At 48.2% G+C, this 27542-nt stretch overlaps 1 long non-coding RNA gene across 6 annotated transcripts in view; it reads right to left on the bottom strand.

Moving 5' to 3' along the window:
• LOC132501094 (uncharacterized) overlaps positions 1-27542 on the bottom strand; it is a 247940-nt gene that overhangs the window by 28259 nt on the left and 192139 nt on the right. For 5 of the 6 annotated variants that reach the window (XR_009534136.1, XR_009534135.1, XR_009534134.1 and 2 more), the window contains one exon: positions 15772-15918. This is a non-coding gene — a long non-coding RNA (uncharacterized LOC132501094). Of the gene's footprint in view, positions 1-13889; positions 14775-15771; positions 15919-27542 lie in introns of those variants that run through there. The other variant, XR_009534137.1, reaches the window with a different exon arrangement.

Below are 27542 nucleotides of genomic sequence, written 5' to 3'. Positions count from 1 at the left end.
TTATGTTTAAAGATGAGCATGAATGGTGAGCGAGAACAGGCAGGTCCTGGTGTCAACGAAAAACAGTTGTAGGCGCTTCAGAAAACAATCTGGCAGTTACTCAAAACGTTACCCATACAGTTACCATATGACCCAGCAGTTCCCCTCCTAGGTATATGCACTCAAGAAAGATGAAAACATACATTCACACAAAACCTTGTACCTTCAGAGCAGCATTATTCATAATAACCAAAAAATGGAAAAACCCAACGTCCATCAACTGACGAATGAACAAGTAAAATGTGGTATGTCCATACAGTGGGACATTGTTTGGGCATAAAGAGGACTGAAGCACAGACACATGAGATAATGCGAATGAACCTTGAAACCACCATGCCAAGTGAAAGAAGTCAGTCACAAAAGACCACACATTAAGCTATGCGCCACATCTCATTTAAACCCCACCATCTTTGTGCGAGGTGGGTCATGTGATAACTCTACCGAGAAAGTGAAGATTTAGGTGAGCGAAGCAGCGGAGTCACAGTAAATCCAGGTCTTCCTGACTTAAACCCTTGCTTCTGACCATTATAAAACTCTGTGCTGGCCACCAGGACACAACAGGGAACCAGACCCACTCAGGCTCAGCTCCAAACACCAAAAATCATGATTTCATTGGCTTGAGACTTGTGTTCCAGAAACCAAGGGCTTGAAGGAGGAACAGCAGAGGCAGGTCACAGTCCACAGGGAGGGAGGGCCTCTGAACAAGGGGCACGTGGGCTGAGCCATGTGTCTGGCACTTTGCCAGGTGCTAAGAGAACAGGGTCCTGCTGTGGATGGTTCAGGACACGGTGATCTCCCACATGGTGGTAGAAAGAGAAACTGTCCAAACTTCCTGAAGCGGAATGTGGCAAACTAAACAACCTGAAGAGCCCTTGTTTCAGCCATTCTATTTTTAGGGACTCTATCCTAATAAAATCGGAAAATATAGTTGTAAAGATTTAACGATGAGCAACATTTATAGTAGTGCAGAAGCTGAATTCATAAGCAAGCGTCTGTCCAAGATGCTTAAGAAACACTGGAGGGTCTCTGCCACTTATGGCTGAAACACAGTGAAGCTGGGTGTCCCAACACTCAAACGGTGATGAAGCAGAAGTGCATGTGTTGATGTGGGAAGATATTTATCATATATTTAGTAAAAGAGCTATTTACAAACGAATGTGTATGTGTAGACAGCCACACTATTACAAGTATATATATATGTGTGTGTGTGTATATATGTGTGTGTGTATATAGATATGTATGTGTGTATATATATATGTGTGTGTATATATATGTGTGTATATATATAGATATGTATGTGTGTATAGATATGTGTGTATATATATAGATATGTGTGTATATATATGTGTGTGTGTATATATATGTGTGTATATATATAGATATGTGTGTGTGTATATATAGATATGTGTGTATATATATGTGTGTGTGTATATATATGTGTATATATATATAGATATGTATGTGTGTATATATATGTGTGTATATATATAGATATGTGTGTATATATATGTGTGTGTATATATATGTGTGTATATATATAGATATGTATGTGTGTATATATATGTGTGTGTGTATATATATGTGTGTATATATATAGATATGTATGTGTGTGTATATATATAGATATGTATTGTGTATATATATATAGATATGTATGTGTATATATATGTGTGTGTGTATATATATAGATATGTATGTGTGTGTATATATGTGTGTGTGTATATATAGATATGTATGTGTGTATATATGTGTGTGTGTATATATATAGATATGTATGTGTGTATATATATGTGTGTGTGTATATATGTGTGTGTGTATATATAGAGATATGTATGTGTGTATATATATATGTGTGTATATATATAGATATGTATGTGTGTATATATATGTGTGTGTATATATATAGATATGTATGTGTGTATATATATGTATGTGTGTATATATATGTGTGTGTGTGTATATATAATATATATATATATTATATATAATATATATATGCATATGCTTTAGTTCATTTAATTAGTCACCTCTGAGTGATAACAAGTGTTTTTTGCTTCTTCCTTCTGTTTGTCTGGGTTTGTGGATTTTTCTGGAGGAGATACCTTGTGCTTTGTAATAAGAAATGAAGGAAAACTGGTGCCCAGAGAAGAGTTCAATTCTCCCAGAGTGGTTTGATTGGTAAGAGCCACTGTTCATTTAATTTATCTGATGCATCTTAGGAAGAGTCCATCACAAGTCTGCATATACTGGAGGACGGAAGGAGGTGAAGCAGAGAGAGCTCCCGTTTCATGGGGAAGCTGGTCACATAAACACATCAGTGCAGTCGGTGGTCAGATGTTCTATGATATTTGCAGAGGGGACCCCAGCTCATGAAGAAGGGAGTGACCTTTCCCCCTAATTTGAATGCAGACTTGATTACACTTCACAAACTCACCCCTAACGATCTAATAAACAGAAGGAGTCCCAGTAGCTATGATGAGACTAGTGTTTGGACTTAAAGCTAGGCTGATGACTCTACCCCATGAGCCTCTGTTTTCCTCATCTGTAAAGTGGGTGACCTCTCCAGGTAGCCATGAGGATCGGCTGAGCGCTCCACAACAGTACAGCCCTGCACACACGATGGGGAGGATTTCACGCCAAGATCTGAACCCCTTTTTTACAAGAGTTGACAACCTGGAATTTAAATCATGATGAATGCCAAAGTGTGGGGAAGAAAACATGTTTACCACTGAAAAGACTGAACAGAGCAAGGCAGTGAGCACCGTGATTCCAAGTCACCAGCCTCAGCCGGGCTCACGCCTAATATGCCTTCCAACTCGGCCCACATTGGAGCAGCTCCTGACTTTTGGAATGTGTTTGGAATCCCAAGGACAGTCTGTACATTTTAAATTAGAAAAAAAAAAATTCTCTAAGGTTTTGTTCACATACACTAAAGGGAAGTATTTAGGATGTATGGCCTTGAAAATAAATCTTACATAACTCACCTCTGGGATAGTGAAAAAAAAGTGTTTTCCAGTTAGGTGAACAGGGTTTGAATGCTGGCTCCATGCCCTTTTGTAGATTATTTATTATCTCCTAGCTTCAGGATAATAATATCTTTCCTGCAGGGTAATAATCAGAGCAATGTATGTAGACAGCATAGATGTTCAATAAATGGCAGTTGTTTTTTTCTTAGTGGGGAAACTCAGGGAACTAACAAAGCCATGGGGTAGCAGCACCCAGAAGCCATACCTTGGGAGAAATCAGCTCATTTTGAAAGGGGAGGAGGCCCAGGGTGGTCTGGCTATCCAGAGCTAAGGCTGACCTCAGCTCAGCCTGGGAAAGGTGAGGCCAGGATAGCATGTCTTTCTCAGGGATGTGGGAAAGCTAAATTCGACTGCAAATCCAAATACGAGACTGGCCCTGTGCTCTGTGCCCCTCTGAGATCCTGGCGTGCGTGAGTAGAATGCACTAGGCTTTTCTGGGAGGGGAAGGGAACGCGTCTTCACCAGAGAGTGTAGACGGCACCATTAGAGGTGGCACCGGGCAGCTGGGAGTGCAGCAGGGAACAGAAGCAGCGTGGGGTGGGTTTCCATCAAAATCACCCCGGGGAGACTGGTTAAATATTCAGAGTCTGGGTCTACTTCTTGGTTTCAGGAGGTCTGGCGTGGGGCCTGTGAGTAATCTGCATTTCACCAGGCCCCATAGATGCTTCTGACACTCCCCAAGGACATGGGAACCGCTCCCGGGGTAGAAAAGGACCGGGCACTGGTTTCAGAAGGCCTCGCTTCAAGACGCAGCTGGGCGCCAGCTCTCAGGTCCAGTTGTAAAATTTCTCTGGAAAATACTGGGACTGGGCCCAGGGTAAGGCTGGCTGGGACATCTCTGCAGGCTGCAAACATATGTATAAACAGGGAAATATCGGTATGAGCTATGCACTAAATTATATATATTATGTGTGTGTGTGCATATATATATATATATATATATAACCATATATTCACATATACATACACACATATGCTTGCATATATACATATGCATGTATAATGCACAAAACCACATGTGCGTATACACATATACATGTCTACATAAAACCACGAATGTGTATATATACACATATACACACAATTTCATATATATACATGTATACATACAGACACGCTTACGTATACATACGTATCCCTATGTGTGCGCTCATGTTCACATATATGTACATGTGCAAGTGTATACGTACACGTGTATATACACATGCAGGTAAAGGCACACACACACATGTATTTCAACTAATCCTCATATATCTCTACTGTAGTACTAATAGCCCATTTTCCTGGTGAAGAATCTGAGGTATGGAGAGAATATGAAACTTGCCTAAGGTCACACGGCCAGTTAGTGGTAGAGGTTGGATTTGAAACAAGGTAGACTGGCTCCAGAGTTCCAGTGCACCCTCACTAGATTAGAACAGATAACCCAAGAGGTTAAACAGAGGAGAGACAGAGAGTCATAAACTGAAACGTACAGCTTGCACCCTGGGGTAGGCCATGTCCAGGATGTCTGCCCAGAATTCCTCCCATTTCTGTCCATTGAGAGTTGGAGTCAATTCCTCCTGACTGTGTACACACACACACACACACACACACACACACACACACACACACCCCACAGCCTAGCCAGCTGACACATAAAAGTAACGCTCACACTGCATTTTCCCCACTCTGTATCAGTTAGCCCTGCAAACCTGAACCCAACATTCCCAGCCCACAGTCACGATTTACCGTCATGAATCACAGAATTAGCAAAACAAATGACACTTGCAGTTAGAGCCTGTCAAATTAAACCGTGGGGTGCCTGAAGCATGTGGCAAGAAGCTACCAGCCCCACCAAAGCCACATGGTGAATAAACCTAGAGTAAAAGGTCAACAGGCGTGGTTGAAATGGACCATCTCTGCTTCAGTCAACAGGTGACAGTAAGAAAGACAGCAGCATGGAACGTCTACTTAAAAGGAGAGAGGGGGACTTCCCCAGTGGCACAGTGGTTAAGAATATGCCTGACGGGCCTCCCTGGTGGCGCAGTGGTTGAGAGTCCGCCTGCCGATGGAGGGGATACGGGTTCGTGCCCCGGTCTGGGAGGATCCCATATGCCGCGGAGTGGCTGGGCCCGTGAGCCATGGCCGCTGAGCCTGCGCGTCCGGAGCCTGTGCTCCGCAACGGGAGAGGCCACGGCAGTGAGAGGCCCGCATACCGAAAAAAAAAAAAAAAAAAAAAAAAAGAATATGCCTGCCAATGCAGGGGACATGGGTTCGAGCCCTGGTCCGGGGAGATCTCACGTGCTGTGGGGCAACTAAGCCCATGTGCCACAACTGCTGAGCCTGCGAGCCACAACTACTGACCCCGCATGCCACAACTACTGAAGCCCGCACACCTAGAGCCCGTGCTCTGCAACAAGAGAAGCCACCACAATGAGAAGCCCGCACACTGCAACGAAGAGTAGCCCCCGCTCTCCACAACTAGAGAAAGCCCGTGCACAGAAACAAAGACCCAACGCAGCCTAAAATAAATAAATAAATAAATAAATAAATAAATAAATAAATAAATAAATAAATAAATAAAATAAAAGGAGGGAGGAAACCATGGTGAGTTCCAGGACCTGGCTTTACCCCCAACCGGCTGTGTGACCTTAGACCATACTTCACCTCTCTGGCCTCATTTCCCCAGGTAAGCTTGGTGATGTCCAAAGAGCTATCAAGTTCTTTTCATGATTCTCCTTAGTTTCATCTTAAGCACTGGTCATTGCCATAGCATTTACTTTTGACTGGTGGGTGGGGGGAAGAAACCCAGCAAACTCTACTTTGCCACTGTAAGGAAACCAGGGGACAGAGGGTGTCACTGACCTCATGGTAACACAGTAAGTCACTGATAGAACCTTCAAAACCCAGGAACCCCAAACCCAGGCTCTTCTCCTGTGCTTAATACCACTCTGCTCCTACACTGGATTCTAAGTTACCTATGTAGGAATTCACACCCTCCCACGCCTCTGGACGTATCCTGCAGCCACCCAGCAGTTCCTCAATTAACGCAGGCTGGTGAGACATTATCAGTGTCACTGGATTTTGTTTCCTTGCCCCCGTCAAAGCCAGCTGCTTCCTTCAAATTGGTATCAATGGTGCCAGGAAGTTTCTTTTTCCCTGCAATCTGCTGCATGCAGGAAGATCAGAGGGATCTGTCAAATGAAGGACGGAACCAGCTGGGCACATGGAGATACCGGCTGGATGCTCTGGACTGGCTCATCCCAGCCCCGTTGGTCGTTTGGCCAGTCCCCTGTGCTAGGGGCTCTACTGACTGATAGTGAGGACAAAAGGAGAGTCGTTACGATATTTAATCAGAAAGCACCATCGTCATCCTAAAGAACCGCTGGTCTGCTCCAAAGCCAGCTAGGAAACTGACCTCACCCCCTTCCTTTAAGCCCACAGCCTCCAGTCCATCCAAGACCAAGGGATGCAATATGTCTCCTGGAGGCAACATGTCCAGGAAAACAAAGCTTTTCTGAGGATCTGTGTGGACATCAGATGGGACTACCTCTCACTCATCTCACAGATGATGAAGCTAAGGCTGATCATAATACTAACATGTATGTATACAAGTATACAGTGCATACAAGGTCCTGTTCTAAGTGCCTGACGTGCTGTGGTAGGCAAAATAGTGGTCCCCTGAAGATGCCCATGCCTGAATCCCTGAAATCTGTGGCTACATTAGGTTACATGGCAAAGGGGAATTCAGGATGCAGATGGAAATAAATGGCTAATGTGTTCACCTTAATATAGTGAGATTATCTTGGATTGTTTCCGTGCGTCCAATATAATCAGCAGTGTCCTTAAAAATGGAAGAGGGAGGCAGAAGAGAAAGCTGTGACTAAGGAAGAAAGGCATGAAAAGAGGTCATGTGGCTGGCCTTGAAGATGGGGGAAGGGGCCATAAGTCTAGGGATGCAGGCGGCATTTAGAAGCTGGAAAAGGCAAGGAAACAGACTCTCCTGGAGCCTCCAGAAAGAACCAGCCCTGTGTTCCTTGATTTTAGCCCAGTGAGACCCACCTTGGATTCTAACCTATGGAACTGTAAGATAATAAATTTGTGTTGTTTTAAGCCATTGAATTTGTGGTCATTTGTTACAGCAGCAATAAGAAACTAATACGTGAACCAACTCACTTTATTAATTATAATTTTATAATAATTTCATGAGGTGTTATATTAGTCACTATGGCTACAAGAATGCTGCATTAACAGAATACTGCAAACTCAGCAGCATACAATAAGAAGCATTTATTTCTCACTCATGTGTCTGTTAGTCAGCTAGCAGTTAGATGATACAGGGAAGGTCTCTCTGAGCTTGGCTCCGTGCTAGGTGTGAATTCTGAACCTGCTCCAAGTCTCTCATCTTCTGTGGGTTGGATACTACCAAAGGCATGTTGTCATGATGAAAGGCACACAGGAAAGCAAAAGCCCAACAGCATCCACACGTTTCCATCCTCCACTCCAGTGATACTGCTAACATCCCACGAACCAAAGCAAGTCACATGGACAAGACCAAAGTCACAGGGTGAAGAAGTGCATTCGCCCACCTTGAGGCCATGGCAAAGGAATACATGTGTTAATTTTATTATGGAGGAGTGAAGACCTGGGACCAATAGTTCAGTCTATCAATGACAAACACTACTGTCAGCACCCCATTCTACAGGTGAGGAAACCAAGGCACCAGGTCATTAAGAAACTCATCCATGATCACTTTGCTAGTAAATAGCAGGAGGCCAGCAGCGGGCAAGGTCCCTATAACTCTAAATGCCCCTGTCTCTGGGTCAGGAGGGGGCATCATCCAGGGGCTGCAGAGATCCCCAGAAGGGAGAGAAAGACACTGGGAGAGGGAGCTTCCCAGTAAAAATGCAGCTCTTTGCCATAGTGTCCAGAGACTCAGGATGCTCTTGGGGGCCCTTCCATCTCCTGGCATGGGCAGGGGGTCACCAAACTCCTCTCCCTTGGCCCTGTAACTATGTGTCAGTGAAAACTCCAACTTAAGGTAATGACACACTAAGGGCAGAAGAGAGGGGAGGGGATGCCTGAAGTCCAACCCCCTCCATGTCCTGCAGCACCTGAGCCTCAGCCCCTCTCCTTGTCACCCCAGCCAAGATCTCCCCACTTCTAGCTGAAAGCGGGTGGCACATACTCTAACCAAAACCAAGAAGCCCTCTAAGAGAGCAAAGCAGGTAACACTTTTAGAGCACACACCATAAGCTCTCAGATTCTCCTTTCCTATCACGCAGGTGACTAGCACTGCTCCAGTCTGAGCTCAGAACAGCAAGGCTCAGTGAAGTTGAGGGATTTGCCAACAGTCACCCAGTTATTGAATGGGGGAGCCCACACTGCAACCCAGGTCCCCTTCTCTTTACCATGCTGCCAGCCCTGAATCCAGTGCAGAAACTTCAAGGAGAACCTCCCTGAGAGATGGGACAGTGGTCCTTTGATTCGTGCACTGCCCATCCACTGAGCACCCCTGGGGAAGGCCCTGGCAGAGGGGTCCAGAGCTACTGCACTTTGAGTCCTGGTTTTACCATCTACTAGATGGGAGAGTTGGTCCACATTACTTAACCTTTCTGTGCTTCTGTTTCCTTACCTGTAAAATGAAGGCAATAACAGTATCTCGGGGGTCCTTAACCCCCAGGGTGGTGGACCAGTACTGTTAGGAACCAGGCCACATAGCAGAAGGTGAGCTGCGGGCAAGTGAGCGAAGCTTCATCTGCCGCTCCCCATCGCTCGCATTACTGCCTGAACCATCCCCCCACACACACCCCAGTCTGTGGAAAAATTGTCTTCCACGAAACCGGTCCCTGGCGCCAAAAAGGTTGGGGACTGCTGCAGTATCTAACACCTCAGGAGGGCCTTCTGAGGATTATAGGGTTTGGTAAAAATGAAGCACTTACAACAGTGCCTGGCATATGGCTGGTGTGATAAAAGCACTAGCTTTTATTGTCATAACTGCGGTAGACAAAATTGACTTCATCCTTGCCTTTACAGGATTCCAGCCTGGTGAAGGAAAACAGATGTGAAACAACACAAATAAACATGTCATTATAGATCACGCTATGAAGGAAAAGTGGAGTGAATGGGAGGAAACAACAACAGGACAGCTTAAGGGTCAGAAAGCACTCACCACACAAAGATGGAGGGAATGAGCATTCCAGGCAGAGGAATGACACATGCAAAGGCCCTGGGGCGGCAGGAAACAGGGTAGTTTTGTATCACTCAGCAGAGGTCGGTGAGGCTGGAGAACACTGAGTAAGAAGGAAAGCAGCTGGGCCAACTCACACAGGAGCCCCGTAGGGATTTCGGTCTTTATCCCAGGAGCAGAAATGGGAAGGCTTACGTATGTTGTGGGTCAGACACAAGTGGATTCCCACTTCAGAAGGTCATGCTGGCTGCTGAGTGGAGAAGGGATTGCCGAGGGTTGAGATTGGATCCAGGGAGTCAAATCTGGAAGCTGTTGCTGTGATCTAGGCAGGGTGACTTGGGTAAGAGCGTTGGTGGTAGAGGGAAGAAAAAAACTCAACTAAAGCCCCAGGTGTCTGAGGCTCATGAGGAGAGAGCCCATAAGCTGGCCAGGATGGTCAGCTGGCTGGCCTCACCCACTGTCCTGGCCACGGACAAGCTGCCCTGCGTGCTCAAGGCACCATCCTGCTTAGCCAGCTTGGAATGTTCTAGAACATCTCTCTCAGTGGACTTTACTTCACAAGGCTTTATGAAGGTCCATGCTGAGAGGTGCTGGTGACCTCGGAGCTGACCCGCACACCCTTGGCAGGAACGGAAGCCATAGTGGGGATAGTGGGAGACGTCTGAAAATCAGATGTACAACCTGACAAGGACAAGAGTGGTCTCTTGAAGGGGGACCTCATCGTCTTTGACCCATCTCAAGGGAGGCATCCTCTCCTTGGGCACAGAACTTCTCCCACACCCCCCACCCCCATCCAACACCACGCTGTGAGCTACCTTCAGGGAGGGGCCCATGTCTTTCCAGATCTGTGGTCCAGGCCTGTACAACCATCCTGCTGGAAGATGGGCTCTGTGAGGGCAGCTGCCATCTTACACCTCCTTGTAACCCCAGTGCCTGATATATCATGTGCACTCAATCGAATTACGTTCAACGAGAGAACAGATGACTCTCTTCCATTCCCTTGAAGTCAACTTCTCAGTCACTAAATCAATGGTTCCTGTGGCCAAGCCAAAACCATAACCACTAGTCAACAGTTAATGGCCTAAAGAAATCCACCTCATGCTAGGACGTCAGCATGGGTGGAAAGAGAAGAGGTCCATTCCTGCTGTCCAGACACGAGGAAGTCAGCAACCTTTCAACAGAGGAAGATGACTTGGGGGTGGAAGAACCTAAAGATGGAAGGGAACTTGAGCTCAGGTGGGATCTGGATACAGAGGGATAGCCCATTAGAGAGAGGAGAGACTCCACTCACTGAATACCTGCCATGAGCCAAACCCCAGCAGAAGCCCTTAGACAGGTGCTTCCCACAAGAGCCCTGGCACACAAGCTAGCAGCCCACGTCACAGCTGAGGACGCTGAGGCTCAGAGTGGTGAAGCGACTTGCTCATAATCACAGAGCCAGTCGCCGGTAGAGCTGCAGTTGAACACAGCCCTGTTGGTGGCCAGAGCCCATGGACCCCTCAGGTATCCAAAGAGGAAGAAACGTGGAGAACAAAGCATAAAAGTAAAAGACAGACAGCGGCAGTTTCAAAAGACAAGGAGGCGACCTGCTTACCAGGACCAGTGTCCCACCCAAAGGTGACCAGGATAAAATCACAGGGCAGGGTGAAGGTGAGGTGGACCTTAAAGGCCACGCTAAGAGGCTAGACTATTTTCACGTGGAGAGGGACATGGTCAGAGGTGTGCTTTCAGAATCTGGACTTGGCCAAAGGGAGGAGGAGAGGTAAGGGACAGGAAAACTCGGCATGCCCGACGTGAGGCCCGGCACGGGAGAGGCAGGGGAAGAGAGGGAGGAAAACAGGAAGTGAGGCCACCGGAAGGAAGCAGGAGCAGGGCCGCTGGCTGGAAGGGGTCCAGGGAGAGGGAGAAATCACTTCTCCTCTCCTTTCTGATGAGAGCAAGATTATTACTTGAGAGCAGGGCAGGACTTCCCAAAACACAGGACGAGAAGAGCCCTGAGCGTGTGTCCCCCACAGAGGTCGCGGTACCCAAATCGTGTGGTCACTCTGACCACCTCCGTCTACACTGGAGCTTCATCCACACTGAGCTCTGGCCTCAGGCCCTGGGGGGCCCAGCAGTGCCCCTTCCTCTGGCATCTCAGGGCCAAAAACAGGCACAGAGATCAATGGAACCCAAAGGCAAGTGGTGAGAGACGGAAAGAAAACTGGATGAAGAAACCAAGGTGCAGAGAGGTAAACAACTTGCCTGATATACAGCGAGCGCGTCCCAGAATCAGGCTTCTAACGCAGGCTCCTCTGTGTAGACCTTGCCTGTACCCCTCGGGGACCCAGCAGGGAGGAAGCAGAGGAGTTAGTGCCCTGCCTTCCTGCCTTCCCACGTGCCAATGCCTCCCAAACAGAGGCCCGGGGGCAGCAGAGCCCCGTGTGGTACCCACCCTGTTGCATCCACACAGGTCGGCTTCCTGACGGGGACACGGAGGTTACCCAGCACCTCGCCACTCCCGCAGCCAAGACTCTGGTAGGTACCTGGGCCTCAGCTGCCTCCACCCTGCAATCCACAGGGCCGGCGAACAGCCTGGACTCTGCAGCAGGAGGCCGCCTGCCTCTCTGTACAAGGGCAAGACGCCTCACATGCCTCCACCCCAAGCTGGTCCAGCAGCATCAAGCTCTCTCCTTGCTTCCTCATTCACTCCCGGGCCCTGCCCTGTTTCTATCATAGGCAAAAATCTCAAAATAGCCTACATCCGCCAAGGCAGGCCATTGGGAGTGGCTGTCTTGAGAGAAGAGGGCCAGCTGACGCCACTGCAGCCCAAGCCGCCCACTCTGGGCCCCGGCCTGCCCCTCTTACCCTCCCTGCCAGCCCTGCACATGAAGGCCTGGCTGCCGGTAAAAAGAAAGGGCTCCTATCTCTGATTCCACAGGGCCTCTGATAGGAAATGTCATCCCTTGCTGTGTAATATTACCTGGCCGGATAAGAATCTCTATCATGCTCAAACATATGGCTGGCTACAGAACACAGAGCCCGGCGGTGCAGGATAATTTATTTGCTTAAGCTGAAAGCCCTGGGAGGCTGAGAGAAGTGCACTGAATAAAAGAGTAAAAGCCGAATTATAACCTATCTGACTTGGAGTTAGGATTGTTTCCCAGGGAAGGATGCAGCACCTGAGGACAAGAGCGGGCTTGCCTCACTTTTCTCCTGACCCAATAAGCATTTTCACCTTCCTCTTTCCTCAAAGGGCACTTTCACTTATGTGATCGCATTTAATCCTCATGACAACCTCAAGAGAAGCACTTTTAGCCTCCTTTTACAGATCAGGAAATTGAGATTCAGCAAGGTTAAGTAACATGGCCAAGGTCACAGGGGCAGCCACGCCAGCCCGTGGAATCAAACCCATCGGGTCTGACTCACCAGCCTGCTGTCAGATCAGGAGTCTGATCCCAGCTGCTGGGTCGCCTGGCGCATACAACAAAATTAATCAGTTAAGTCAGATCGGCCCGACTGACAGCGTCAGCGACATGTTATCATCTCGAAGGTCCGTTTCAAGCCTCTCCCCCCATCCCCTTGAGCCTTTGTAATCTGGGGAATAATGAAGCCTGGCAGAACATAGAGACTCAAGGGGCGGGGGTGGGTAGGCCAGGGACGGTACCCAGGAGAGGAGAGGGGACATCCGGGGCTTCCACTCCAGCCCATGTGTTTGAGGGGTAGGAGGCGGAAGGACACTGTGGGAAGAAAACTCCCCGCTCCGTTCATCATTCATGCGTTCACAGATGCTAATGGGAAGGCTGTGGGGTGCCTGGATCTGGGCTTGGCCCAGGCGATAATCTCCTTGCAAATGGACAGATCCTGCCCTCCTGGAGGGGTCTGTCTTCTGGGACTTACAGATCAATAGAGGCAGGAACCGCAGACTGTGTTAAGTGTGGACTGTGTTAAGTGTGGACGTAGGAAGTACAGACAACTGATTTGGGAGTGGTGGATGTGCATCAGTGGAACCGTTAGGTTAGCACACTCTTCACACTATGATATGCCCTCCTTTTTTTCATTTTTTAAAATCAACATTGTTAAGGACGACAGTGGTGAATAGAACTTCAAGAGTGTTCCGTATCATTTCATAAAGCCACCCATTCTTTTTAACAGCTGTAGAGTACTCCATTTTATGGAGGTATTGTGATTTAATCAACCGATCCCCAACTGAGGAGCATGTAAATGGTGTCTTATTGGGGGAGATGAATAGATGAAGCAGAGAGGACTATTAGGGCAGTGAAACTATGCCATATGATACTACCATGGTGGATACATGTCATTATACAGTTGTCATAGAATGTTCAACACCGAGAGTGAATCCTAATATAAACTATGGGCTTTGGGTGATAACAATGTGTTGGAGAATGTAGATTTGTCAATTGTAACAAATATACCATTCTGGCACAGGAGGGAGACTATACCATTCTTGCTAGTGAGGGAGGCTGCATGTGGGGACAGAGCATATATGGGAACTCTCTATACTTTACACTCGATTTTTCTGTGAACCTAATAATAATAATAATAAAATCAATTGATCAGGCAAGTGTGCATTTAGCTCAAAAATCTCAATTCCATTCTTTTTTTAAAATTTTTTTTCTATTTCTTTATTTTCTTTCTTTCTTTATTTTTGGCTGCGTTGGGTCTTCGTTGCTATGCACCAGCTTTCTCTAGTTGTGGCGAGCGGGGGCTACTCTTCGTTGCGGTGTGCGGGCTTCTCATTGCGGTGGCTTCTCTTGTTGCAGAGCACAGGCTCTAGGCACGCGGGCTTCAGTAGTTGCAGCACGCAGGCTCAGTAGCTGTGGCTCGTGGGCTCTAGAGCGCAGGCTCAGTAGTTGTGGCGCATGGGCTAAGTTGCTCCGCGGCATGTGGGATCTTCCTGGACCAGGGCACAAACCCATGCCCCCTGCACTGGCAGGCAGATTCTTAACCACTGCGCCACCAGGGAAGCCCTCTGTTTTTCTATTGACTATTTTTCTTCCTAAGTTTGGGTCAGATTCTTCTGTTTCTTTACATATCCAGTAATCCGATTAAAAACTAGGCACTGAAGATAGGGGTAGGGGATTAAGAGGTACAAACTGCTACATATAAAATAAATAATTTACAAGCCTATATCGTACCACACAGGGAATATAGCCAGTATTTTATAACAACTATGAATGGAGTCTAATCTGTAAAAATCTTGAATCACTATGTTGTCGTCCCAAAGCTAATACAATATTGTAAATCAGGGGTCCCCAACCCCCGGGCCATGGACCACTGCTGGTTCATGGCCTGTTAGGAACTGGGCCACACAGCAGGAGGTGAGCAGCGGGAGAGCGAGCGAAGCTTAATCTGTATTTACAGCCGCTCCCCGTCGCTCACATTACTGCCTGAGCTGTGCCTCCTGTCAGATCAGCGGTGGCATTAGATTCTACTGTGTACTCTGCACGTGAGGGATCTAGGTTGCGTGCTCCTTGTGAGGATCTATTGCCCGATGATCTGAGGTGGAGCTGAGGTGGTGATGCTAGTGCTGGGAGTGGCTGCAAATACAGATTATCATTAGCAGAGAGGTCTGACTGCACAGAGACCATAATAAATCAATTGCTTGCCGACTCGTATCAAAACCCTATCAGTGAGTGGCAAGTGACAATTAAGCTGTATCTCACAGACTAGACTGGACATAAACAACACAGGTCAGGTGTCACTGTCTCCCATCACCCCCAGATGGGACCATCTAGCTGCAGGGAAACAAGCTCAGGGCTCCCACTGATTCTGCATTATGGTGAGCTGTATAATTAGTTATTATATATTTTATTATATATTATATAATATACATATAATATTATACAATATAATATTATATAATATATATTTATTATATTATATATATTATTTATTATATATTTCTATAATAATAGAAATAAAGCGCACAATAAATGTAATGTGCTTGAATCATCCTGAAACCGTCCCCCACCCCGTTCCGTGGAGAAATTGTCTTCCACGAAACCAGTCCCTGGTGCCAAAAAGGCTAGGGACTGCTGCTGTAAATCAAATATACCTCAAGTTAAATAAAAAAATAAAATAAAAACTAGGCATTGTATGTCAATAAGTAAATAGAGAAATAAGTAAATAAAAACTGTCTCACTGTTTGCTATTTCATACAATGTTGAGATGAAGATCCTATTCACATCATTGGCAACTATGCATGTATTTCTGCAGAATAAACTCTAAGAGTTCACCCAGGAACTTTAAGCTCGACTTTTCCTGCCCCCTTCACTGTAGCTGTGGCAAAGTCTCATACTGGGTCTTGACAGCTAGGGGCTCCCCGTGTGCCTGCCCTCTTCGAGCCTGGGAGGGCTGTCCTAAAAGCACCTTCCTCCTCCTTGCTGAGCATCTGCTGCCATTCCCACAACAGCACATGAGCAAACAAACAAATGTCACTCGGGTTGCTGAGACACCATTCCTCTTGCTTCTGCCTTGTCTGGCGCGTGATGGTTGAGTTCAGGAATCAAGCTGGACACTAAACAAGACACCTACCTCTCTTCAGCCAGGCTGCTCCCAGAACTGGTTGGCTTTCTTCTTTCTCTTCTGGGCCCTGAGATGTTCAAGAGTGCAGACAGCCCAAGGCTGGAGAGAAGCAAATCTCCACAGGAGCTCGGAACTCCTCTGAAACCTCAGCCCGGCCTGGGAAAACACAGTAAATAATGTCAATGATGCAATGTGGAGCCCGAGGCACCCTGAAGAAAAGAATTCATTACAAAAAGAAAAATCCTCTGATATGCAGAAGATACAAAGAATATGTCTTCGGGGCTGAAATACAGTGGAACCTAAAGTAAAGGATGTCATCCTACACGTGGGAGACTGGCCATCCACTGGTAGATGCCGAGTGAGGAGAACAACCATGAGCGAGACAAAGCCCCACTCCTCCAGGAACTCATGATCCACTGAGAAAAAGGCTGTGAGCCATGTGGTCCTGGATGGAGGGACCAAGAGCTTTGGGAACAGAGGAAGGCGTCACTGACTCTTCCTTCGTAGATGAGAGAAGAGGATATGTGAGCTAGGTATTGAAGAGCACACGTTCACCAGGCAGAGAAAGGTGGGGAACTTTTCAAACAGTATTAACAGCATGTGTGACATGGAGTGTGAAAGAACGGTCTGCCAGCGGTCAGACTGTAAGGGGAATCCCTCACAGGCTGTGCTAAGGGTTCGCCCTTCCCCCACAGATGCCGTGGGGACTCATAGAGGCTCTTGAGCAGCAGAGTGACAGATCAGATCAAGGCCTCAGCATCACCGTGAAGGATCAGCTGGTGAAAGCAAATTCTCAGCCGAGTGCGAACCAGTTCATCACAGAGCAGAGCAACAGACATAGTGATTAAAACAGTGGCCTCTGGAGCCAGCTCTCTGTCTTCAAATCCCAGCGCTGCCCCTACCAGCTTGAGCAAGTCTTCTCATCTGTGAAATGGGGATAACATCAGCAGAGGTCTCTTTGTGCTAGTACATGGATTGTGAAGTAGGTGAGTTAATATACGTAAGGTGCTTAGCACAGGGTCCAGTACACAATAGGGGCACAAGACATGACATCTTTGGGACTGCTCCATCCCCCTATTCCCCTAGCGTCCTCATTCAGCACTGCCAGTTCTTTTGAAACGCAAGCGGCCATCAATCAGAGCAAAGGCGAGCAAGGTTTGATTTAGGAGGGCTGGAACTCACTGCTAGAATTGTCAGCTTTCCCAACAGCCCCATAACAGGGATGATCTGAGATCGTGGTTCTGGATGCTGCTTCACCAGAGAATCCCGGGGGGAGATGCTATCATCCCAATGCCTGGGCTCCACTCCTGGCTACTTAAGTCAGAATCTTTGGGGGTTGGGTCCTGGCAGCAAGATATTTAAATTCCTCAGACTCCAATGTGAAACCACGTTTGAGAACAACTGATCTATGAGTCAAATTGAGCAGGAAAGGGAACGCTGGCAGAAGGAAAAGTGCCACCACCCCAGGCTGTGTCACCTCCAGAAGCTACTTGGCCCTCCAGGCTTCTGTTTCCTCCCCGGCTGGGTGGGTGTGACGATGTCTGGACCCTGAACACCTCACAGGGCAGGGGGAGGCCACCCTGAGCTAACAGATTGAGCGTGCCCACGTCACTACCGTTGTGACACACCCCTCAAAGCTCTTCTGGAAACAGAGAAGGGCCCCCCGCACACCAACGACGCAACCAGGAAGGGAACTAGTGGCAAAAGCACTGGTTAGGTGTGGAGAGCTAGTAGTGGCCCTAGGCCCTCTCACTAACCAGCTGTGTTACTAGCAGTCCCACCTTTCTGAGCCTCAGTTTCTTCAGCGGTTGACTAGGGATGAGTCCTGACTTACCAATCAGACAAAGGGAGAGTGGGGTGCAAGGCAGGAGGACGTAGGTTGAGCTCTGAAGGGTCAGGCTCATGCAGAGCATTTTGATTTAGCATTTTCTAGGTCTTCACTGGAATGTGAAAAGTTCTGGAGAGAGGAAATGCCCCCTTCGACAACTATTGTGACTGAAGGGAGTCGGGGAGACGAGGGGCCGTGGAAGCTTCCTTCTGGGCAGGCTAGAGGGGAGCCCGCCAGCGTCCAAGTAGGGGTGGGTGATAGGACAGCAGGGCAGGGTGTGGCCGAGGGCCGCCCTGGCCGAGACATTAAGATAGGAAGTGCTATCTGGGAACAATGGAACTACTGTACCGTTGTCCCAGCCTGGATCTGACAAGAGGGGATAAGACTCCAGGAAATACGTGCCCCAACAGCTGGCTAGAGTGGTCCCGGCAAACCATGGGCCCCTTTATCCGTTCATTCATTCACTCATCCATGTGCCCCGCACTAGTGCACATCAACCACGTACCAAGAATTGTGTTAGAAGGTGGGGATGCCGAGATGAATAAGGCTCGGTCTGCACCCTTAAGAGGGACAAAGATCAATAGGGCAAAGAAAGAAGTAACATTTAAGTATAACACCATGTGCTAAAACACAACAACAACAATAATAATAACAGCCACAACTTACTGATGGCCAGCCAAGCACCAGGGTGTCAAGCATCCTGGCATTTTATATTTAATATCTCAAATCCTCAGTGTCCTCTCCAAGTAAGAGTTCTTGTTCCATTTTACATATATGGAAACTGAGGCTCAGAGAGGCTGATTACTCGACACAGATCACACAGCAACTTCAGAGGCTGGGCTCGTATCTGAATTCAGGGCAGTGTTCCTTCAACGCTTGGGCTCTTTCCCCACAGCTGCTGTAATCCAAAGGATCATGAGATAACAAGACAAAGTATCCTCCCCCGTGTACCTCTTACACGCACCGTCCCCTCATTTGGAGAAAACAGTTTAAAAACCATAACAAGCAAACAAGAAAAAAACATGAGGCATGGCACCCAGCCTGGACTTATTGCTCAATACATGCTGACAGACAGAGAGAGACAAATATCATATGATATCATTTATATGCAGAGTCTAAAAAAAAAAAAGACACAAATGAACTTATTTACAAAACAGAAACAGACTTACAGAACGAACTTACGGTTACCAGAGGGGAAGGGTGAGGCGGAGGGATAGATTGGGAGTTTGGGGTTGATATGTACACACTACTATATTTAAAATAGGTAGCCAACAAGGACCTACTGTATAGCACAGGGAACTCTGCTCAATATTATGTAACAACCTACGTGGGAAAAGAATTTGAAAAAGAATAGATACATGTATATGTATAACGATCACTTTGCTGTACACCTGAAACTAACACAACCATGTTAATCAACTATACTCCAATATAAAATGAAAAGTTAAGAAAAAAATAAACACGTCCAATAGTTCAAGGATGCTTAAAAAAAAATACATGCTGACAAATCAGAATCCAACCCTAAGAGCATCTGAGCAGTGGGGCAGGGGTGTGAGGTATCTGGGATCCAGCAGGCCTGGGTTTGAATCCTGGCTTCAGTATTGACACCTCCCTGAACCTCAGTTTACCCATCTGAAAGATGGGAGCAATAAAACCTACCAAAGGACAACTGGGACGAGGTCCGGAAAATGGAGACAATTTCCTGCCCTTTAAGATCCCTGCAAGCCCCGCCTCGGCCTCGGGTGAAAGAAAACAGCAAAGGAAAGGACAACCAGGAGAGACACTGGCATGTTTTGGAAGCTCCCGCCAACTCTGGAAATAAGCACCACACCGGAAACTCGACATCTTCCACAGAGTGCCAGTTCCCTCCCTTGGACTGGGCAGCCCTCCGGGAAAAGGCACGAACTCACTTCAATTCCGGCGCCACACCTGCCCACCGGCCTGGGTGCCACCTAATCCTCTCAAGACTGCACCCACTGATGCCTGAGTACTGCTCAGAAAGTTGGGGTACAGCCAAACGGGGGTGTCCTGGGGCAGGGGACAGCTGCTGCAGGAGTGATGACCCCTATTACTTTTAGTTAACATTTACTAAATCCTTTCTGTGTGGCAGGCACTACACTTAGTTTTTCTGTTTTTTTTGTTTTACCGGCAGGGAGGCATTCATGGTTTAAATTAGAATTTAAACCTTTAGATTTAAATGATTCCAGACTCTTCAACTGCTGGTAGCTGGGTGATCTTGAGCAAGTCACTTTACCTCCCTGTGCCTGAGTCTGGGCCTGGAGGTCAACTCTAAAATAGAGACTCATCTGTTCAACCCATATTTAGTAGGCACCTACCCACGTTCCAGGGACTAAAGCATTAAGTATAAGTAACAGAGATCTCGGCATTTGCAGGGTTCGAAAGGGGGCGGGGGTGGAAGATAGTCAACAAACAGACAAATAAACGAGTAACTACATAGGGGGTCAGATGGTCATATGATACGTGTTACAGAGACCAATAGAGGAAGAATGGGAGAGGGAGACGGCGGTGGGGGTGGGGGGCGGGGTGAGGTGGGTACTGTTTATACAGAGTGGCCAGGACGGCCTCTCAGGTGAGGAGACATTTGAGAAACGTGTGTGTGCATGCACGTGTGTGATGTTTATTGAGCACTTACTATATTCCAGGTAGCCATGCCAGGGTTAGGTTAGGTGTTTCACATGGATTGACTCATTGTACCCTTTCCAACATCCCTAGAAGGAAGACGGCGATACTTTCCCTACTTTACAGAGGACAAAACGGAGAAACATTATTTAAATGACTTGTTCAGGTGACCCAGGTGATTAAGAGCAGAGCAGGTTGCAGGCCTCTGAACTCCACACACTAATTCTTCCATTCCTAGAACCCCGTTTGCCAGCAAGTGATGCTCTGTGGATCGTTACTGGGATCACGGTCAAGACGCCTACGAGAAAAGAAGCAGAGGACGAAAGGAGAGGGAAGCACAGCACAGCTCCTGGCACAAAATACACATTTGAAACCCATTTGGAAAATAAAGGAGCGGTGACTGTAGACGCTTCGTCCTCTCTGTCTGTCTCCGAGAGACACAACACCTTCACTCCCTTTTTTATTCCTCTTTACTTAATTTCCTCGAAAGAAGAAGACCTGAGGTTCTGCCTCCATTTTAGGCTGACTTCCAATTTGCAGCTTTGTTCAAAGTCCTGCTGGCTTCCACACCGAAGGCAAAAGCCACCCAACCAAACTCACGACAGCACCTCTCCCTTCTCAGGGTCATCATCCCAGAGCCAACCTTGAGGTTTTTCTGCTCAAGCCACAGCCTCCAGCAATGGGGAAAAGGGGAGGACGGGCAGCCGACGATGATTCTGCCAGGTCCCAGGAAGCAGACACGGTAACATCCCGAAGGCGGTCTCCTCCTTTGAATGACTGGCATCTGCCTCGGAGATTCTCATCCTCCAAAATGCCAGAAAGAGCTCCTTTGTAAAGACTGTTGAAGAACCTGCTTCCAGGGAGCCTCCATAATGTGCTTTTTTTCTGGTTTCCCAGTGGACTGGAGCTCCCAGAGGCAAGGTCTCAGGATTTTGCCCCGTATACCTCGCATCTGTAGGGAGAGCATATTTCGCGAGTGGATCCAGAGATGGATGGATGCAAGGGAAGGAGAAAAGGGGAAGGGAGGGAGGGGAGGAAGGAAAGAGGTGTGCAGTGGAGGATGAGGAAAAAAATTCTACGGCACGACGTCAGGGGAGGAAGAAATAAAAGGGGAAACAGATAAACGCAAAACGTCCATTAATATGGAATAGTTGGAAAAAACCATGGAACACTATGCGGCAGTTAAAAAAGAGTGAGGTATGTGGACACACAGAGAAAAGCTACAAGATACATTGCTGAGTGAAAAACGAATACACTGAAATATCTGATTCCCTCTAGATCTGAATGCCATAGAGTCCATAGAACCAGAGACAAGGCTGGTGGCTAGATCTGGGGTTTAATCCCAAGGAGATCAGCTGACCGAGTCCACTGCCTCAGCAGACATTTCCACCCACGAGGAAAGGAAGGCCACACCTTCCCTCTAGGCCTCTAGGCAACAGTGATCTTATGACGCCATTTCTAGTCTGGCTTTGGTCCCCCGGTACCTTGAAGGCAAAACGAACCAAATGAGCAACCCTCCGCTCCTGGGCCCCAGCCCGTGATAACCCATGAAGAACAGCGTGTTTGCATGGAGCTGCAAACTGAAAACCTACGGGCTCTTTCTGGCTACAGGTTCCATCTGCAGGATGTTTAAAATATTTCTCAGCTAACTGCCTACATCTAAAAATTCAGGAAATTTCATGACAAGGTCCAAAAATGTATTTGGCAGCCTTGGTTCCACACAAGACAACAGCTGGTTGGATGCTGAGGGCAGGGTGGTCCTTTATTCGAGGTATGTACGCTCCCACTGGCTGGAGCCCCATCCCTCAGAGATGACCAAGCCCAAACACTCAACCCAGATGAAGATGCCACTGCTCAGACAGGTGAGAAAACTTGCCCAAGGTCACACAGCAAGCCAGGGGTAGGATGGGAGCTAGAACTCAGTATTCCTTACACAAAGGCCTGTGTCCCTTCTACCTGCCAGGCTGCACCTCTTCTCATTTAGAACCAGTCACAGCCTTAGAAAGTAGATAATCCATTTGACATCTGGCTAGAACGAGGATCCCGGTGTCACCTTGAGTTCAGAGCAAAATCCAACTCAGGCAGAAGTGACGCCTCAGACGACACAGGGGCCTCAGCACACGGCACCATGATTAGCCCAGACCTGATCATCGCGAAGCCTCTTGCTCAGTGTTATTCTTTGTTTCATGGTTTCCACATCCAGAGGAACAATACTTCCCTAAAAATCTATTGTCCCCAGCAACCCACCTACACAGTGCTTGGAAAATATAGGTTAAACATTCTGCCTCACGCACAAAAATCAAGGAACAAAGAGGGCAAGGGAAATTCACCCCCACAGTCCTGCACTTTTCATTATTCACCCCAAAGGTTTTTTAAGTCACCAAGTTCAAATAACCCTGTTCCTTGGGGCTGCAGAACTATTTTTACCAACAGTTGCCAGAGAGGAGGCTCCACGGGTTTTAATAAATGGGATTAGTGGGTATCAAGAGACACGAAATGACTTCAAGAGGCTGGAGGTTAGGGGAACTGAAGATGGGTTGGGAGGAAGATGCTGGAATAATCCGTTTCTGACACAGGAGAAGGAACAGCTGATTCCATTCTGCTGTCCAGAACTGTGGAGGAGCTGAGACACAGGAATTGCGAAACATCAGTCAAATAAATAAGTGGCTCCACTGGGACCATTTCCCAACCTTCCAGAACAAATAAGGAGATAGATGGGTCTGGTTTTAAGAAGAAGCAGCATCCAGTGATGGAGGATGGCCGGCACATAGCAAGTGTTCAGGAAATGTTACATACACATACGGTTTCTGAATCTCGCCACTTGGGATGGATAGCCCAGTGGACCAATCCTCTCTGCCCACATGTGCCCTCTAGGTGTTCACGCCCCGTCTCAAGGCTTAAATAACATGACTCCCAAATAGGTACCTAAATACTTATCCCTTTGCTCCATGTCCTAGTCTGGGCTTTCCAAAGAAACAGACAAAGAAATAATAGGGGAGAGAGAGAGATAATTTTAAGGAATTGGCTCACACATTTGTCGTAGAGGCTGGCAAATCCAAACTCTGCAGGGTGGGCCAGCAGGATGGAGACCCGGGGAAGAAGTGATGCTGCAGATCAAGTCTGAAGGCTGTCTGGAGGCCGAAGTCCCACTTCCTTGGGGGACCTTCAGTCTTTTTTCCCCTTGAGGCCATCAACTGATTGGACGAGGCCCACCCACATCATGGAAGATAATCTGCTTCCCTCAGAGTCTACTGATGTAAATGTTAATCCCGTCCAAAAATACTTTCACAGTCATATCTAAACTGGTGTTTGACCAAATGTCTGGATACTTAGCCAAGCTGACATACGAAATTAGCCTTCACACGGCAGATTCATATAGCCAGCTGCTTCCTGAATATCTCCACTTGTAGGTCTAACAATGCCTGACTAACACCTCAAACATCATGATTCTATCCCTACCCACCACACTTCTCCACTGATCCCCCATAAGAATAAATGGAAACTTCAGTCTCTACTTGCTCAAGGTGAAATCTTGGGATCACCCTTTTTCTGATACCCTGTAATCCAATCCACCAGCAAATTCTACCTTTGTGATATATTTATATCTGATCACTTCTCACAATCACCGCTGCAACCACGTGGCCAGGCCACCATCGTCCCTTCCCTGGATCTCTGCAGTAGCCTCTTAACTGGTCCATCTGCTTGCACCTTTGTCACTTTCAGGCCATTTCCAGCACAGCAGCTAGAGCGATCCAGTTAAAACACAAGTCAGATCTGCTTTGAAGCCTCCAATGGCCCCATTTCAGCAGAGGTGTCAGCCAACATCCCTACCACGACCCTCTCTGAATTATCCCATCTCTGAGTCTTTCCTGCTTTTTGTGGCTGGACCACATTTCTCCCCGGGGGTGAAACGCACACCTCTCAGTTCCCAGATGGGGCACTTCCTGAAGCCCAGCCAGCGCCCACTGGAGCCTTATAAGCCAAGTAATAACCATGAAGACATTAGAGCATTAACCTGAGGACAATGCTGGGGGGCAGGGGGAGCTGAATGGTATTAACTAAAATGGAGGAGGGTACAGGCCGGGTTGTGCATCTTTGAAAGACTCCCTAAGGCAGCTGGTGTGGATTATTCTCTGAACTGTGTTGTAAAAGAAGAATTAGGTGGTGGCCAGGTAAGCAGTGGGAGGACGGGCAGGGGGAAGGGAGGAGAGGTGAGAACTCGTGCAGGTGCGCAGCATCTTCTAAGAGCACCCTGCCAAGCGGCTACTACCGATTCACACACCCGCAGCAGCCAGAGGAATCGAGAGAACAAAGATAGAAAGAAGATGTGGTATTTGACTGTGGCCAGGAGGAAGAAAGCCTCCCGATGGCCCAGAGGAGGGGAAAAGCATGGTGCCAAGTGGACGGCAGGGAGAGGGGACTCATTCTCGCTCCCCACCCTCCTGAGTCCCTCTCCCTTCGACAGGACCTGAGCACAAAGGCTCGGATACTACAAGGTCCCTTCTGGGTTCTGAGCCCTTGTCTGGAGACTCTGGGGGAGGGAGAGAGCAACTGCCATCTTTCATCCTGCAAGACATGAAGCGGACCTCCCAGGACCTGCCCAGCTACTCAGCAGGGCGTTTCGTCACCCAGGGTAGGTTCAAGGTCCCTGTGGGGTCTCCTCCCACTGCGGCCGAGGAAGACCAGCTCTCACCACTTCACAGAGGTGGCTCTCAATGAGCAGGACACAGCTTGCTCCAGAGCTTGTTCCTCTCGGCAATAAAGGAGTTTGCCCCCGACGGTCAACTAATGGGAACTGTTCATGAATACATGGAATGCTCCTGAAAGGGCCTGAGCCAGGACTAAGCAGGGGCTCAGTGCTGGTGAGAGGGTGTCTTGATTACTAACAGGGTCTTGTAATTCCAGAGACCACCACCCTTGAGCCCATTAAAGCACGTGCCGCCACCGGTAATTCTCTGATTTCTTTCTCAGCCTCCTGTTCGTCATCTGCACACCCCACGTGACCGCAGGCCTTCCCAGCAGCACCCTTGCACCCAGGGAAATGCAGGGCGCGTGCAAAGTGCTGAATAAGTAAGTGCTGAACAATAACGCTGCTCTAGGCTGCATGGGGAGAAGACAGGAAAGAGACTCCTGGAGAAACCTGGAGCTCAGAGGAAACTTCTTCCATGGACATGGATCCAAAGCCTTGATTTCAAACAGCGAAATGGAAGTTTAGACCAGTGGCTATAGCTGGGTCTCAGGATTCCTCCCTGGCTGGGAAGGGTGGGGAGACGGGGTCAAGCTATTTCTCAACTAGTTAAAATGTCTACCAGAGACTGCACACTGAGGCCCTCAAATACCAAGCTTCCTTGCTGGAAACTGGGCGGAATGAGATCAACTCAGCCTGGTGACACAGATCAGAGATGCCAACTGGCCGATATTCTTACGTAAGACAGTGGAGAAATGAACACTTAACAAAATGTGTTTAGTTGAAAAACTCCCTCGCAGGGAGGCAGAACCAATAACAGGGATGTCTGGAGTTGCAAATGTTGGGACTCGCCAGTCCAAAGAAGTGGCTCTTTTCTTTTCTTTTTTTTTTTTAACATCTTTATTGGAGTATAATTGCTTTACAATGGTGTGTTAGTTTCTGCTGTATAACAAAGTGAATCAGCTGTACGTATACATACATTCCCATATCTCCTCCCTCTTGCATCTCCCTCCCACCCTCCCTATCCCACCCCTCTAGGTGGTCACAAAGCACTGAGCTGATCTCCCTGTGCTATGTGGCTGCTTCCCACTAGCTATCTATTTTATATTTGGTAGTGTATATATGTCCATGCCACTCTCTCACTTCGTCCCAGCTTACCCTTCCCCCTCCCGGTGTCCCCAAGTCCATTCTCTACATCTGCGTCTTTATTGTCCTGCCCCTATGGTCTTCAGAACCATTTTTTTTTTATTTTTAGATTCTATATGTGTTAGCCTACGGGATTTGATTTTCTCTTTCTGACTTACTCACAGAAGTGGCTTTTAAAGGAGGGTGATTTTGCCCCCCACCCCGCCGGCCCCCAAGAAACATTTGCCAATGTCTGTAGGCATTTTTGATGGTTATGACTGGGAAGGGGATGCTACTTGCCTCCAGTGAGTGGAGGCCAGGGATGCTGCTAAGCATCCTATGGTGGGGAGGACCCCCCCACCAAACAACTGAGAATCATCCAGCGCCAATGCCAAAACAGCACTGAGGCTGGGAAACACTGGACTCTAAAGGCAGTCAGGCAAGAGTGCACGTAATTCCAGATTGAGCTGTAAAGTCTCTCATGAGCACCCAGCAATCATTGCAATAAAAGGTGAACTACTCTCATGGCAGGTGATCTGGCCCCGCCCTCCTCCACGAACTAATGCAGCCCCTCCCCGCTTCGCCCCGCACTCCTCCCACCCTGGCCCTCTGGCTGCTCCTCTCCCCTGCAAGGTCTCTGCAGATGCCTTCCTGCTCAGGGGAGAAGCCTTGCCTCCTTGTCCCCAGGCGCTCAGGTGGTCCCCTCACGTGGCCATCTCTGCCGAGCCATGGAGCCCAGGGTTCTCTTCCCCAGCACTCTACTTTCTCATCAGAAGTTGCAATTATTTGAACGGTTTATTCCCATGTTCCCGTCTCTTCACTGCGTTAAGACTTTAAGATCCCTGAGGGCAAGGGTTACAGCGGTCTTTCACACCCTTGTATTCCAGGGCTGGGCACCACAGGCACCCGAGGAGTATTTTCTGCACACCTGAATGGATGCACGGAGGGACTGTTGCGGAGTTGAAAGGGATAGTGAATGGGAAGGGCGCTGTCCAGTCCCACGTGGAAAATAAGTCATCCGGGGACTTCCCTGGTGGCGCAGTGGTTGAGAGTCCGCCTGCCGATGCGGGATATGCCGGTTCGTGCCCCGGTCCGGGAAGATCCCACATGCGGCAGAGCGGCTGGGCCCGTGAGCCATGGCCGCTGAGCCTGCGTGTCCAGAGCCCGTGCTCCACAACAGGAGAGGCCCGCGTACCGCAAAAAAAACCCACCACCAACAGAAAACACATACAGGGCTTCCCTGGTGGCGCAGTGGTTGGGAGTCCGCCTGCCGATGCTGGGGACACCGGTTCGTGCCCCGGTTCGGGAAGATCCCACATGCCGCGGAGCGACTGGGCCCATGAGCCATGGCCACTGAGCCTGCGCGTCCGGAGCCTGTGCTCCGCAACGGGAGAGGCCACGGCGGTGAGAGGCCCGCATACCGCAAAAAAAAAAAAAGTCATGAGGCTGCCCCTCATTCCCTGGGTGAACCACCCTGACTCTCCCTCACCAGCCTAAGCA

This window comes from Mesoplodon densirostris, chromosome 13 (genome assembly GCF_025265405.1).
Source record: "Mesoplodon densirostris isolate mMesDen1 chromosome 13, mMesDen1 primary haplotype, whole genome shotgun sequence".
NCBI lineage: Eukaryota > Metazoa > Chordata > Mammalia > Artiodactyla > Ziphiidae > Mesoplodon > Mesoplodon densirostris.
This window is presented reverse-complemented; position numbering and strand designations above follow the sequence as displayed.